The sequence below is a fragment of the Onychomys torridus genome, chromosome 6 (assembly GCF_903995425.1).
Source record: "Onychomys torridus chromosome 6, mOncTor1.1, whole genome shotgun sequence".
NCBI lineage: Eukaryota > Metazoa > Chordata > Mammalia > Rodentia > Cricetidae > Onychomys > Onychomys torridus.
Window position 1 is genome coordinate 33423295 of NC_050448.1, and position 15531 is coordinate 33438825.

General features: G+C 41.8%; 1 protein-coding gene across 5 annotated transcripts in view; it reads left to right on the plus strand.

Annotated features, from left to right (window-relative positions):
- The first annotated feature begins 1048 nt into the window (after positions 1–1048).
- Positions 1049–15531, plus strand: part of Trpc4 (transient receptor potential cation channel subfamily C member 4) — a 186156-nt gene continuing 171673 nt past the window's right edge. For 2 of the 5 annotated variants that reach the window (XM_036191198.1, XM_036191201.1), the window contains exon 1: positions 1049–1382. The gene's annotated coding sequence lies outside the window, so the exon portion shown is untranslated. Of the gene's footprint in view, positions 1383–1967; positions 2006–15049; positions 15055–15531 lie in introns of those variants that run through there. The other 3 variants (XM_036191200.1, XM_036191202.1, XM_036191199.1) reach the window with 3 other exon arrangements.

Below are 15531 nucleotides of genomic sequence, written 5' to 3' on the forward strand. Positions count from 1 at the left end.
AACCCCTCGATTCATCTGAGCTTCAGAAACATGGAACACTGGAGTAAATTTAAAGGAAATGCTTGCTGCTGGGATGCCACAGTCAAGGGAGGAGCTCACCACGTGTGCTTCTAAAAGAAAGAAACCTAGAAGCAGAGGGCTGCGAGGAGGCTACGGTTGGTTGGCAGAAGCACTGTCAAGTTTTTCCCTGAATCTTGAGGTCATGACCACTCAGTGGTCCTGAGTGCGGCAAGCTATGAGTAATTTCCCACCGCTGTACTTTGATCTTCTTTTTGTGTGTGAATACTTCACAGACTGACCCGGAGACAAGCTGTATCTTGAAATCTCCAGGTAAGTGTTAGACAGTGACCTGTGCACCAGCATACTCACAAGCAGCCACCAGGACCTCCAGCTCCCAGGTTGCTACGTGGTTTGGGATTAAGTATATGGAAAACTTGCTGGTTTCCTGTACCAGCTGTTTAGAAAGAGCTGGGTAGGAGTGGATAGGACCCTGTGGCTTATCATTTATTTATTGCCACTGTCTGGATTGTTGACAGTAGTGGCAAGCCTCATCCCTGCACTTACTAGCAAGGAAAGTGTGACATCTTGAGGACAGGAGAGGGGGTGCCAGGAGCCCAGGGCAGCAAACGGAGTTGCAGGGGCTGGGTTGGGGGGGGGGGGGATAGAGAATTTGTCCCATCCGTTGACCTGCGGCATGGGTGTTTGCTTACTATGGTGGGAACATGGCTTTCCAGTGTTGGGTCCTTTTGCTAAGTGAAGTTCTGCACCCCTGCGGGGCCCCACCAAAGCCCAGATATGTGTCTGCCAAACATCCTAGACCGAGGGGTCGGTCCTGGCCACCGACTTAGCTGTGTGGCAGCGACAGAGAGTGGCGAGTCACCCTGCCCACTGGCTGACCTGTAGCGATGCTCCCGGGGTGGCGCGTCGCTGTGTATGTGGGTCCTTTCCACCCGCTCTTGGAGAGGTGCGTGGGATGCGCATCCGCGGCTGTCGGGCCGACCCAGGGTGGGTGGGGGCGGTCCTCCAGGCTTTTCTGTGGCCACCTTGGGAACGCAACTTTGCCAGGGGGTAGGATGGGGGAGAGCATCAGAGCTGGGCGGGTAAGGCTGTAGTCTTGGGCACCCCGCCCCCTCCCGGGCCGCCCCTCCCCCGCGCCCCTGCTCTGGCTCTCCAGCATCCTCACTCCGCCCAGTTCCGTGCCAGCTGCGTGGGCTCCGGCTTCGTGCGGGTTTTTTTCCCCCTTGGAATGCTCCAAAACTCGCCAGCGACTACGGAAACCCCATCGGAACTGACCAGCTGCGCTAGCACCGGGCGCAGCACTGGTGCCGCGCGCCAACCGAGCCCACCGCAGTCACTTCAGCCACCGGATTGCAACTTTGCAGGTAAGAGACAGTGCAGCTTCCGCGCTCCAGACGCTGGCCTCGCAACTGGGATACTGGTTAAGTTTCCCGAGCCTCCTGGGAAGCAGGCTCCCTCTCGGGAGGCGGGCATCCCTTCGGGGTTACGAGTCACCAGGGTGCAGCAGCTAGCTGGTTGCTTTTTAAGGTTTGGGGAAAGGTTTTTTGCGAAGCTTTCTTTTGGATGACCGGGTTGAGGGGGAGTTTTGTTCTTTTTTTGGGTGGGGAGGGGGGTACTCCCAGGCTCTCTCTGCGTCTCATTGTAAGGCAGGGGTGAGGGCGAGGAGCGAACCCCTGGTGTGACTTACGTGGTAAACAAAGGATCAGCCACTACACCCGCGGTGCTGGTAGCTCGGTTCAGCCACCCAAGCGTTAGGAGAGGATGGAAATGGCACAGTCTTTAGGCACGTACTGTGAGCCCTAAGGCTCTCCAGCAGGCACCGAGGCTGAGGGCACGAAGGGAGTACAGGGATCGCTGTTCTGTGGGTCCATTCCCCTCTGCGTCATTTTCCTTCTGTGTCAGGCAGCAGAAGCACTTTTACGCATGTGGTTGGACCAGGTTTGGTGGTTCCTACTTCACCTGGCAACCGAGATTCCAACTGAGCCAGGTACCCTGCTTGCTACCTGAGTAGATAGCTTGGGTCCAGGGCACAACTTGTTGTTTCCAGCTGAAAACTCAGCTGCCTTTTGTGACTCCAGGGCGGGGGGTGGGGGTGGAGGGAGCGGATTAGGGAGAGCTGGGCAGAGGGACTGAAGACTTCGTCATTGTGTCCAGTGTTCTCCAGCCACCATGGCGTGTCCCTGTGGACACGGTTTCTCAGGGGAGCCCTACCCGTTAAATTCCGCTGCTATAAAATGCTAGCGAGTTACTTACGGAGTAAGCGACCAAGCCAAGGGAGTGGGAACAGGGAGAAGCTTGCGCTGTGCCTTTAAAATGAAATTTAGAGCAGACTTGTAAAACAGAATAAAATAAGCCACCAAGACTCACAGAATTGCTGGCTTTTCTATCGTAGTTATCACAACGCAAAGCTCTTAAAAATTCTTTAAGGAGAATAAAAGATTTAGCAGAGAATTTTTTTTTTTAAGACAGACACTGAGAGTAGGAGTTGGTGGCTATGTTAACCGTGTTACGATTTACTATTTAAAGTTATATTTGTGACGCCTACTTCTGTTCCTCTGGACAGTAAACCAGGAAACATCAAGTATTTCAGATAAACAGAGTAGTAAGACATAGGGGTAATTCTGTCCGAAATTCAGAAGTAGGATCAAAATTGGATTTGACATGGCTGACATGAACGGAGCGCTTTACAATCTCTGAGAATAGTGCGATTGTTTATGGGAGTCAATCAGTCTTGAGAGGGCAAGGTAAATGGGCATTTATCAAAGGATTTGTGGTTGTCTTGGATTAATGAAGGGTAGGACAGGTGGAGGGAGAATGTTCTGGTATGGTTTCTGAGTAAGACTGTAGTGCGCAGCTCTGCACTGCTTGAACGTTGGTCGGAATCTCTGCACTGACAGGCCGGAGGAAGGATAGACTTATGCCAAGAAAAGCAGAGTTAGAAAACTAACAGGTTGATGAGAAGGATACATCCGAGTTGCCTCGTATTCCTCTGAGTGGATGTAGTATCATGAAAAGATTTGCAAGTCTGAACTTTGATAAGTTTGTCGGTTAGATCTGAAAAGAATATTCGCATTCTATTTGCAGTCTGTCTATTTAGGCTGGACAGAAAGCAAACAGCTCTTTAGCTGAACCTGCCAAGCATGGATGGCCTATGTGCAAATCTCTGATCTTAAGAAATGAAGTACATTTCAATTTTCCTCTTTATAGCTATTCTCAAAGAAAGAAGATTTACAATCTTATATTGTTTATTCTTGTGATGCATTTATTTCTAGAAGGCCAAGATCAAAATGTGTAAAGTGGCTACTTTAATTATCAAAATAGTAACAGGCCAAAAAGCTTCCCACAGGACAGAGTCTGAATCAGTTGGTACTTTATGGAGCCTGGCAATCCAGAAGCTGTCTGCTTACCCCTTCTGTTCAGTGAATCTTTGAAGGGCTTTCTTATTTAGTGTACATACTTCAAACTCAGAGAGCCATGTCCATCCAAAGAGCTAAAAACCTACCTGGTCCAACACTGTCATCCAGAAGACAGAGCACAGTGGGCTTCCAGCAGCAACTCATGGTTTATGAACTACTGTTTATAATGGATGTCAAAGGCAGATGGACTGTTTTTCAGTTCTCAGTGCCTGTGTCTACAGATAGGTGCAGTGCATGGCATTAAACTTTACTTGAAGTAATTAGCTTTAAACCCCGCTGTTCCTGAACTGAAAGTGAGAAGCAGAAACTATAGGCAGTCATTGTATTTTTGGTACAATCGTTGTTTTTTTATGATACAAAAATAGTAAACGTTTCTGGTCATCCAGGCAAAAACTATCAACTTACTATATTTTAAACCCTATCAGTGTCTGAAGAGCTACAGTCCCTGGAAGAGTCTGCTTGTTACCTCTCTGAATTAAAATAAAACATCTATGTTTTTGAAAGTACTCTATTTTTATTCCCTCATGTCTAATCTCCAGAATAACTTGTATCAATTCAATAAATTAATGTTCTATTTATCAACCAAAGATTAAAATGAGGTCCCATTTCTACATAGTGGATATACTATGGCAAAGATAAAGATAGGCATACATATGCTTAATAATAAACTTTTAAGTAACAGTGCTCTGAGAAATCAGAGATTTTGTAAATGAAGATGGACACACAAGAGTGACAGAGTAGTCACTAGGACCATAAACTACCGCTGAATGCTTTCTTTTGAAAATGTCACTTAGATTTTTTTTTAACAAGCTGGGTGAATGGGGAGTAACAGGCTGTTACATTTCCTTCTGAAATCATCAGTGCCAGACAGTTATGAGCTCAGATTCCAACGTACATCTTGACTTCCTAGATTGTGTTGCCTGAGCTAACTAGAAACTGGTGTCAGTGACTTATTTAATTCCCATCAAATACCATGAGCTTTTATTAAAATGACTCTTATGAAAACTGCAGCTGTGAACGCCTTGGTTGTGTTCTGTCCATCCCCTCCCCTGTAAACACTCACTTGGATATTTATTTCCCTTTTGTTATAGTGATGCCTTGCGTTATCCTAAGCTTCTTGTTTCTCACCCTTCCTCACGCACAGCTTCAGTATTTCAGGAGAGTACAGGTATCCTTTTTAAGTCAGAGACAGACACAACACGGCTGTGCTTTTTAAACGAGCACAGATTCAGACCTGATTGTGGAGAACTTTCCTACAGCAGTCCTGACAGCCACTAAATAACCGAGGGACAGAGACAGACATTTAGGAAGAGAGTCATCTAGAAAACTAAAAGGTGAAGATACTCCTGTTGACAGTATGTTAACTTAAAATGATCTCATTCCATGAACTAGTTGGTTAAAGCAATGATGTGTTGAAGCCTTTTAAAAATCCCTGCGATGTGTCTGACTGTTCAGCTTGAGTAGGTTAGGGAGGATGGCAATCCAACTACTTGATCTGTTCTTGTAGTGGAACGTCACACAGTATTCCTTGCAACATTAATTTTCCGTACAGCACAACAGTGTCACCAAATGATGGCTTCCTAAGGCATGACGAAACACACCTGGGCATAGTCTTAGGCGCCAAACTGGAATAAATTTAAAATTAGTTTAGGTAGTAAAATAAAAATACACCTTTATCTAGCACAAAGCGTTCTCTTTGAGACATAGTAATTGCAGTAAAATTAATGATAAATATTAATTAAATATTGTCCATCGTCTGCTTTTATCTTTTCGAAGTATGTTGAAGAAGTTACCCTAAATACCTCCTTTGAGCCAATAACAAGAAGAGCAGGTGTTTATTTCAGACAGAGAACAGGAGAGGCAAAGAAGGGAGGAGCCAGTATTTCTGGGTCCCAGCCTGTGCCTGTCACTCATTATCTTCCCTTTGGCTTAGAATTTGAAGTGTGGTCACTTTTTAGCAACTTGGAAAAGGTGAACTGCTCAAACATTACATAGTTTAACTCTATGGTGAATCGGTGTGTTGAAAAAAAAAATCGTATGTTATACCTGTCACCCAAGCACACTGGAGGCTGAGGCAGAAGGACCCTAAGTGCAAGAGCAGCCCGGGCTACAGAGGGATAGCTTGTGAAAAGCAAAACAACCAAAATAAAATAAATAACCCAAAGGAAATAAACAAAGAACAGCCAAACACCCCTGAAAACTAAAAATTACATTTTTACTTAGTTCCTAAAAAACGAATCGTATTTTTCCAACTATTTATTTCTTTCACGTTTTCAAATACTATAACATGGGAATAGAATGTCTGTTCCTTTCACTGGGACAGAATTAGAAACAGAGAAACAGCACCCCTGAAGCAGAGCAGGAGCTGAGCTGCTCGGCTCACACAGGCTGCCTTTCTGTGTTCTGTCTGTGCTGCCCCTCAACCCCTGCCAGGGCTTTGCACGTGTTATACACACACTCAGCCCAACCACGGACCTTGCTCAGGCACCCTGCTTCCAGCCGTATTCTTGAATATATATGTAATGCACATGAAGAAGGAAGTTTATTTACTTGAATAAAATACTAGATTACAAATTTTTCCTTAAGAAGCAATGAGAAGAGCTTCTTAGGTGAGTTTTCATCCAAACCCCACCACGTGTTTAGCGATTGATAGCATTCCTTTGTGGAAAAACAGTCAGGGTAAGACATGTTAGATTTATATTCCATTTATCGATCTTCTATAAAGTGTTAAGACAAGTGGCTTTGTCTTCATTTTGTTTTTGAAATTTTAACTAATCATTTCGTGGCTCTTGGTATTTGACATCCCAGAAGATACTTAATGTTGGTAAGACATTTTAGTATATGACATGGTGTTTTTAAGTGGATACATGCATTTGAAATATTATATACAAAATCTACTGACATTGTACTGAAAGAGAACATCTTTGATTGGACATAATATTAATATGACACTTAACTCTGAAATATTACCCACCTACACACATATTTACTGCCTACTTGTAGATGGATAATTGAATAAGCAGATGAGTGACATGTGGGTTCCTGAATTTCCAGGCAGTTTCCTATGTCTAGAATAACTTTTCCTTTTGTTTCCTGGAAGACTTTTCTCCCATCACTGAAGCCTTCTTTACCCTCAGAGCCCTTATCATTGACTCTAGAAGTTTTGTCCTGATGTCTCAAGTATAAACACAGGCAAAGCTTGTTAGATTTGCCTTGCAGGTGCGTAAAGGCCTGTGTGTCTGTGGAACTATACAGTAAACACCTTTAAAAGTGAAAATGATGTTTCAAAGTATGTGCATTTTCCACAGAATTCGATTTCTATAGCTATTGTGCTTTTGCGGTTGAGCTGAGTTCATATTTTATATTTTCATTGTGTCATACTGTGACAGATGACTTTTCACATACTTACTTAATGAAGCCAACTTATAATAATATTCCCCTTATATACATGTGTGGTGAATGCCACACAGTTTCTTACATTAAAAAATAATTTTCCAGTTGTCATTCAACAGAGAGCGTATACAGTCACCTAGTCATTGTGGGGGCCTATCATCACCATCACAGGATTCCTACAGCCCATCGTCAGTTGCGTCTATTCAAATGCTGCTATGCTAATTCCTGAAGTTTTCCGTCCACTGTGCTATGAGGGGAGAAGTCAGAAATGAGAGAGCCCAGACACAGCTGTTCCCAGGAATGCACGCTGAACTGAAAGAAGCCATAGCTTCCATCCATGATTATATTTAGCAAATTAAGTTGAAAGTTCATGTCCTAAATTTGACAGAACATGATGATCCATTGTAGGCGGTACGAGTTTGCCATTTGGTCTTTTTACTGTGTGTTGCTGAACTTTGGAAACTACAAATCAAAGGTTAGTTCCTTCAGAATCAGTGGGCTAGACTGCTCAATATTCATTTTTTTTGAATGAGTCAAATCAATATGTAAGGATTGATTTCTGTGTTTTCTCTGTTCCACTCGGCCTCTTCCTTTTAAAGCCTTTGTCTGTAGTAACTGGTCCCAGACCAGTGTGAATTCTCAAACTGCAATGGAAAGATGAGCCAGGAGGCATAGTGTATGCACAGGGGCCACAGGGTGGAGAACCCATTGCGGGTTCCCTACTGTCACCATGGTGAGCAGCCTCTTAGGCAAAAGTGTTGCTCGTGCTGAAAAGAAGAAAGTGTGGCCCCAAAGACCACACTGAATGCCCCACAATGGACGCTCTTCCGCAGCCAGTGTAGTTGGACAAGCACATCTGGGTCACATTGAATTTCACCTATCGCCCAATATATACAGAAATGTATACACACATACACACATCATATATTTATGTATTTGTGTGTACATGCACACATGTATATGTATTAAATAAGTAATGCTGGAGAGACAGGCTCTGAAGATAAAGGCACTTGTCACCAATGACCTGAATTGTCCCCGTGGGACCAACATGACTCCAGTAGTTGTCCTCTGACTTCTACATACATCTTGTGATGTGTGTACTAAGAAACATATACATACAGAATAAATACATTTAATAAAATAATTAAAAGTTTTATAGTGAATGGATTTTTTTTTTTTAAGTAATGAAGAGTAGGAGCCTGCTCTTATACCTTGTCAGAATTTTTCTTTTCTGTGATCTATGTAGAGCAATCAGAGTGCCACCTGTAAGGAAGGCTCTTATGGCCTCTAAAATTAAGGAGATGGAACATTTACAGCTAGACCTCTCTGTATGCGCTATGCAAAATGGCAATGTTGGCAGAGAGAAAGGGTTTATTTATTTATCTGGTTCATTTTAACCTCACAGCTTAAGGTTTTGATTTGCAGCGTGCTGGTGCTTAGAGAGCTGAGCTGCGTTTTCATTTAGCACTCCAGCACGTTCCTGGAACAAAGTGAGCCAGCAGATGATTATGCCCTTTCATGAATAAAAGACACTTTAATGAAAAAATATTTCATTATAATGGTACTTATGATAAATATCTTTCCATCGTGTGAAAACATCAATAGCTTCAACCCAAAAAGTAAGAGCTGCCTTGCATTCAGCGTGGACTTTGCAGTGAAACATGGAACCAGAACTCAAAACCTAACTGTATAAAATCCTCAAGTGCTTTCATTTCGGGTTTTGAATTGCTCTAGTTGAAAATTTTGTACATTTATATGGAGAAAGTTGCTCCCCTTTAGCATAATGGTCATAATTATTCAAGAAATACAGAAGACTAATTTCAAATGTTAGTATCTTAGTCTCTGATTTTAAAAAAAAGAGAATATCTGCAAGGAAAACGTATAACCCATTGAGGAAAACAAACTGGGTGTTTGAAATGATCCATTGTTGGGTAACATAGATATATATATATATAGAACCAGAGCAGGACTTGTTTCAGTGTCTTTAAAGGGAGTTTTTCACTGTATGAGTTACTTTCTTATATAGATCTAGAGGCAAGCTAAGATCCTCCCACCACATATATATGTATATATACAAACATATATGTATATATACATATATATATATATATATATATATATATATGTCTATGTGTATATGATATGATTATGGGTCAAATATTGAAAATGATTACTGAATTTTATTTGTAAAGCAGATTCTATATCTTTTCCTTATATCAATGCTCTTGGGACTTGTGGAATTTAATCATAGTGAAATTAAGTAGACAATTGAATCAGAGAATCAATTGAATCCGTGCTGTCCAAAGGATTCCATGTACTCTTAACTCATCTGTAACGTTTGATACCATCTGTTGCACATTTTCTGTGTGCCCTCTGCCTGTAGGTGGGGATTTTTAGTTTTCTGGTTGGTCCTAGGATTCAGATACTTAGAGAGCAGCATCCAGAGCTGCCAGCATAACTGCATACTCTCTACAGCCTCAACCATGCCAGGCCTTCCCATATACATGATGTGACGAAGCTGTATGCTTATGAACTCTTAGAAAATTGTTGTAAGGTCATCCTGACAGATTACTGATGTTGACGTACTACTGATATTGGTGTTATTGAAAATAGAAGATAGTTTATTTTTACAAGTTTAAAATTTTAATTTCTACATATACAATAAATACATTCAAGTTATTTCCTTGACACCTTTAACAACACTTTGAGTGTTTGGTAATTATTTGAAGTGTAAATGTAAGATTAACCAATGTAGAATATATATATATACCATTACTCCAGAATAGATAAAATAAATTAGAATAGCACGTTCATCTTTTGAAAAATACATTTTCTATGTTGCACATCCAAATTTATTTTATATGGTGGAAGAAGCCTGAGCTTGACAGGTTTGTTCTAGTTTTTTAAAAACAATTATTGGTGCCAGAAAGATAGCTCAGTGGTTAGAGCACTGGCTGCTCTTGCAGAGGATCCAGGTTCAGTTTCAAGCACCCACATTTGCCATGGTAATCCTGCTCAATACGAGAGAAACCACAGGTTCAGACATTTGGTGTATGTGCTTAGCTGAGAGAAACCACAGGTTCAGACATTTGGTGTATGTGCTTAGCTGAGGAGCCAATGGGGTGAAGCTACCATCTGTGGGATTATGACTGAATGCCTCTAAGTCAGAATCCAGTGCCAATTGTAGACCAATTTCTAAACAGTCTTATTAAATAAGAAACACAGAGCCAAATACAGAGGTGGAAGCCATAGAGTTCAGACCAATAGCTGCCAGCTAACCTTAGCTCACGACCTCGCCTTAGCTTCCCAAGAGAGCTTCTTCCTGTCTAACCTGCACTTTTATTGCCTTGCTGTTCTGCCTTCTCATTGCCTGTAAGCCCGGCCACATCACTTCCTCATCACTGTCTGTACAGACCTCCAGGTCTCTATGGTTGGTACTGGGATTAAAGGCATGTGTCACCATGCTTGACTGTTTTCTTGACCACACAGAGACTCTGCCTGCCATGTGATCGGATTAAGGGCATGCCCTTACCACCTGACTTCTGTTTTTGGCTGACTATGACCTCTGATCTCCAGGCAAACATTATTTATTAACATACAAATAAAATATCACATTTCAGCACAAATAAAATATCATCACACACATTATCAGCCTGTAACTGCAGACTCAGGGGCTCTGGTGCCCTCTTCTGACCTCTATAGGTTCCTGCATGCATACTGTGTACAGACACACTCAGGCCTATACACACACATAAAATGAATAAATGAATATTTAAAAGAAAAACAATTATTACTATATTCTGCTTCCTGTTTTGCTTTTCTTTTTGGTTGATCTGCACTCCTTCCAGACTCCATTTCTCACTGCCTTGTCTGGTCCTGCTGAAGGTTTTAGAGTTCTCTTTTGTGTATCTTTTAGTATATACTGGCAATGAATTTTCTGGTTTTGATTATTGACTTTTTAAAATATTTTCTCTCCCGTTAAAAAAATTATTTCAATTGGTTACAGTTTCGTGGACTGGAAACTCATTTCCTTTCCACACTTTTATGGAATTCAGTTCATACTTAATTCATTCATTTCTGTAGAGAAGCCAGCTGTAATTTTGAATTATTTATTTTTAGCTGTTTTTATCTTTACTTTGGTTGTTTTACATGTTTTCTGTTAGTATTTTATGTAGTTTTTGTTTGTTTGTTTGCTTGTTTTTTTGTTTTTGTTTTTGTTTTTTGTTTGTTTTTGAGACAGGATCTCACTATATAGTTCTGACTGTTCTGGAACTCACCATGTAGACCAGGCTGGCCTCCAACTCACAGAGAACTGCTTATCTCTGCCTCCCAAGTGCTGGAATTAAAGGCTTGGATCGCCATACCCAGCCTAATTTTATTTCGTTTTTAAAAAGATTTTATGTGTATGAGTGTTTGCTGCATGTATGTTTGTGCACCACATGCGTGTAGTACCCTCAGAGGCCAGAAGAGGGCATCGAATGCCCCTGGATCTGGAATAACAGATGGCTGTAAGCAATGCATCACGCAGGTGTTGGAACTGAACCCAGGTCTTTGCAAGAACAGCCTGTCCCTTTAACTGCTGAGCACTCTCTCCAGTCACTAGCATTTTATCTCTATTAGTTATAAATAATATGCCTTGTATATCTTCTACTCAGTTCATAGAACATTATATAGTGTGATTTCATATATTTCAATGGTTTTTGAAAACCCAGGGCTATTATATCTTCATATATAATTTTGTATCATCATTTCTTTCTCCATTAAAGAAACAAAATGTTCATGTCCAGATTTTTGTACTCCATGACATGTTGCTAATATCCCTTAATTCATCTTTCTAATGTATTTCCTAACCATTTCTGCTCCTTGTGTCTTTCTCTGAGTGTTTTTATAGCAGTTTTCCCAAAGGACATTTCCCTTACACTCTGTTCCACCTTCTGTTAAACTCATTCTGTGCATCTCTCAGTTCGTTGCTGAGTTTTAATTTCAAGGTTTTCATTTGGTTACCCATACTTTACAGCCTTCATAAGCTTCCCCTCATCTTATGGCTATTCTTGAACCTCACCTGATATGTAGGTGTATTTTCGTAGAATGTTTCTTTCTTTTTAATTTTAAGATAAATGGATATGGGGGGTGCTGGAGAGATGATTTAGTGATTAAGAACACTTACTGCTTTTGCAGAGGAATTGGGTTCAGTTCCCAGAACCCATATGGAGGCTCGCAGCCATCTGTAACTCCAATTCCAGGGGGATCCAATGCCCTCTTCTGGCCTCCATGAGCACTGTATGCACATGGAACACGGGCATTCTGTGCTGGCTAGTTATAGTTGTTACAAACTGTAAGTAATTTTGGAAGAAGGGACCTCAATTGAGAAAATGCCCCCACTAGCCTAGCTTCTGAGCAAGCCAGTGTGCATTTTCTTGATTGATGATAGATGTGGGAGACCTAGATCACTGTAGGTGGTGCCACCCCTGGGCTGGTGAACCTAGATGTTACAAGAAACCAGGTTGAGCAAGTCATGGGGCACAATCCACTAAGCAGCATTCTTCTTTGGCCTCTGCTTCCATTCCTACCTTGAGTTCCTGTCCTTATTTCCCTGAGCTGTAGGATGAAACAAACCCTTGTCTCCCCAAGTTGCTTTTGGTCATGGTGTTCCATCTCAACAATGGAAACCCCAGCTAAGACAATGGGTATCAGAAACATTGCAAAGCTTTTTTATCGTCCTCTGGAGAGGACAGTTCATCCTCTTTAATGGACCTACTGTGAGAGTGAGTCCTTGTAATGCATGAATTTGGGTGGCTGGAGGCTCATGTTTGGACTTTTCAGCCCTGGTTTGACTTAGTTACCATTTTCAAGAACGCAGTTTGCCCGAACATTTTTCTATAGTTTCGTGAAGCCAGGTCTTCAGCGCAGGTTTGTGTAAGTAGCTTTCTCTTATTTTAGCGGCTACCTGGGGTGATAAATGCAGAAACAGGAGTTGTGCTGGGGCACAGTTTTAAAGTGCTTTCAATCCATTATTGATTGTGCTGGTATTTGGGTCTGTGCTGGAACACAACAGTGGGAACGTGTGGAAGTACCCACTGCTATGCTCCTGTTCAAGAAGAGAAACCGCAAGAAAGGGCAAGAAACAGGGACCCCACACAGCCCTTCAAGGGAAGGCCCAGTGACGCAGGGTCCCTCTTTCGGAGTTGTCCCTTAAATATTTTACTCCCAGCCAATAATGCCTGGGACTGGGGGACAAGCTTTTAACACAGAGGCCCTTAGAAGAGGCCAGGATGATAAATTTGGTCTCTTATTCTCATTGTGAAATTGATCACTGACTGCTCTCCTAAGTTCTTGTAGTTTTCTGTCTTTATTCTTTTGCTGAAAAGCTTAAAATTTAAATAAGCATTTTAAGCAAAACCCACCGCGTATCACACTTACTCCTGTTTATCTAGCAGCTCACCAAGTCGTGGGGGCATTTCTGTAGAAGGTCCTTCCTGCTGTGAGGTTTTCCTCCATCTAAGATGTGGCTGATGACAAGTTAAGGACATTTTAGATGTGATTGACCAGCAATGAGTCTAAGATCTAACTCCAAACAGACCATCTAGAAGAGCGTCACTGAATTTGACATATACTAAATTGGAAGGAGCATGAGGGGTTGGGAATCCCTTAGTATACCCAGGTCTAGAATATTGAGACTCCTGACCAAACTCTAACTGCATCAACAATGAGCTGAGGCCATGAAGTGTAAACCCTAATTGCATCAGCTTTGAGCTGAGTCTATGCAGTGCAAAATGCAATCATGGAAAAGTGTGTTTTAGGAAGACAGTATTCCCTTTACATGATATTATATCTCTTTGTCACAAATATCAACTATACTTTATATTTAAAACCAATAACCAATGAACAAACATGTCAATGACAATTCACATGGCACACAGTATAAACAGGATCTTATTCATTCATATCACATTGAATATACATAGTACATATATTAGTCATATGTTTCAATAATGATATTGTTGGTAGATAGGCAGGTTTGTAAAGTATCTTTTAATCTGCCTTCAATATAGTGTTTGGTCTATCTGTAGAAACACTTTCAAGAAGTACATTGCATCAAGCCTTAACCAATGCACCACAAAAAGTAGTGATTCCTAGCACTTTCCCATGCTTTTGTATTTATTTTAAAGGAAGCTTACTTGCAACGTAACAGACCTCTAAAATCTCGACTCAATAACAAAGAAATGTAATTACTGCTGTCTGCATATTGCCTCTACTTTTTCCTCATCCAGTGGTGTCTTGACTGAGAATGAGCCTTAACCATTTGGAACCATGGGTGCCATCATACAAAGGAGTTCATTGCATGGTCAGCAGCATAAACCTCGGAGACCCTGGAACAGATACAGGCTTCCTTTCCAGAGGGACATCCTGGCTGTCAGCTCAGAGATTCATCTAAGTGTAACAATCGCTGATTAACCTGGACTTGCAAGTCATTCTTCAGTGGCTGGTTCCTGAGAGAGCAAGAGAGGACTGGGGATAACAAAGAAGACAGGAAAGTTTGGGATCAGGAGATCTTGCACACACTGATGGCTCATGCAAACAAGGGTATCAAGAACTACAGCATCTTATATGCAGTTTTCAGGGGGGAAATGGGACAGAGTCAGCAATAGGGTATACTATAATGGGATGAAGTCAGCACTAAGCTAATCAAATACTATCATGCTAGAAAGAACACAGGGTATCTCAAGTGCTTCACAGGTCAAGCATAGAGTGGCATTGGGATTAGTAACTCCAGGCTCTTCAATGAGGAAATGTCAGGTTCCCAGGAGTTGAAAATTTAGCTTCTTCAAAGACCTGGCCCCAACCTCAGACTGGTCCTTGCCAAGTCTGTCACTGGGCAAAGACGCAGGATGAGCATCCTCTTTGTCCTCTCCTCAGGGACTCTGAGAGAGCCTTAGATGATCCTGGTCCCTATCAGACTATTGTTCAGTAGTATTCCATGGTGTGGGCAAACCATAGTTTCCAAAACAACTGTGACACAACACGGGCAAGTTGGAAGCAACAATCATCAAAGAATCTCACTTTCCTCTTGAGTTTCTTTCCTCTTAGCATTCCGACTCCCATGTCTATATGCACAGCTTCCAGGGAACTTACATGTTTCATCTAGGTTCTGGCAATGGTCTGAGGTGGCATCTCAACCAGCTTCTTGGTGTATTTGGAGTGAGATAAGCACACTTCCCAAGAGATGGTGGGGCTCCTTCTATGAACTAGGAAGCCTGCCTTCATGAGACACCAAATTAGCACACTTTCTCCCCAGCCTTCAGAACTTCCCAGACAAATAAGAAACCTGAGGAATGGATTTCTGTGGCTTACAAACCATCTACTTTGTGTTGGACCAATAATGAAATCTTTGTCTCCTTTTGTTTTCAGATGTTTTAAACTTGATTCCCTTAAGGTTTGCTTTCTTCTTTAAATTTTGCTTCAGCACCACACCCAATAGTAAGAAATCACTAATCATTTTTTCATATTTTTTTCAGTTAGTGATTACCATATGAAGAAAATCACATTACATGTGTTCTTTTGAGGCTTGTTTCCCTCCCTCATCATAGTGCCTGTGAGATTCACCTTAGGGCATTGTGGGTATCAAAGGTTGATGTCTGTCTTATGACTAGTATCGATTGGATAGACCAGCTTTAACCACTCACCCACTGGAGGATATTGGCTT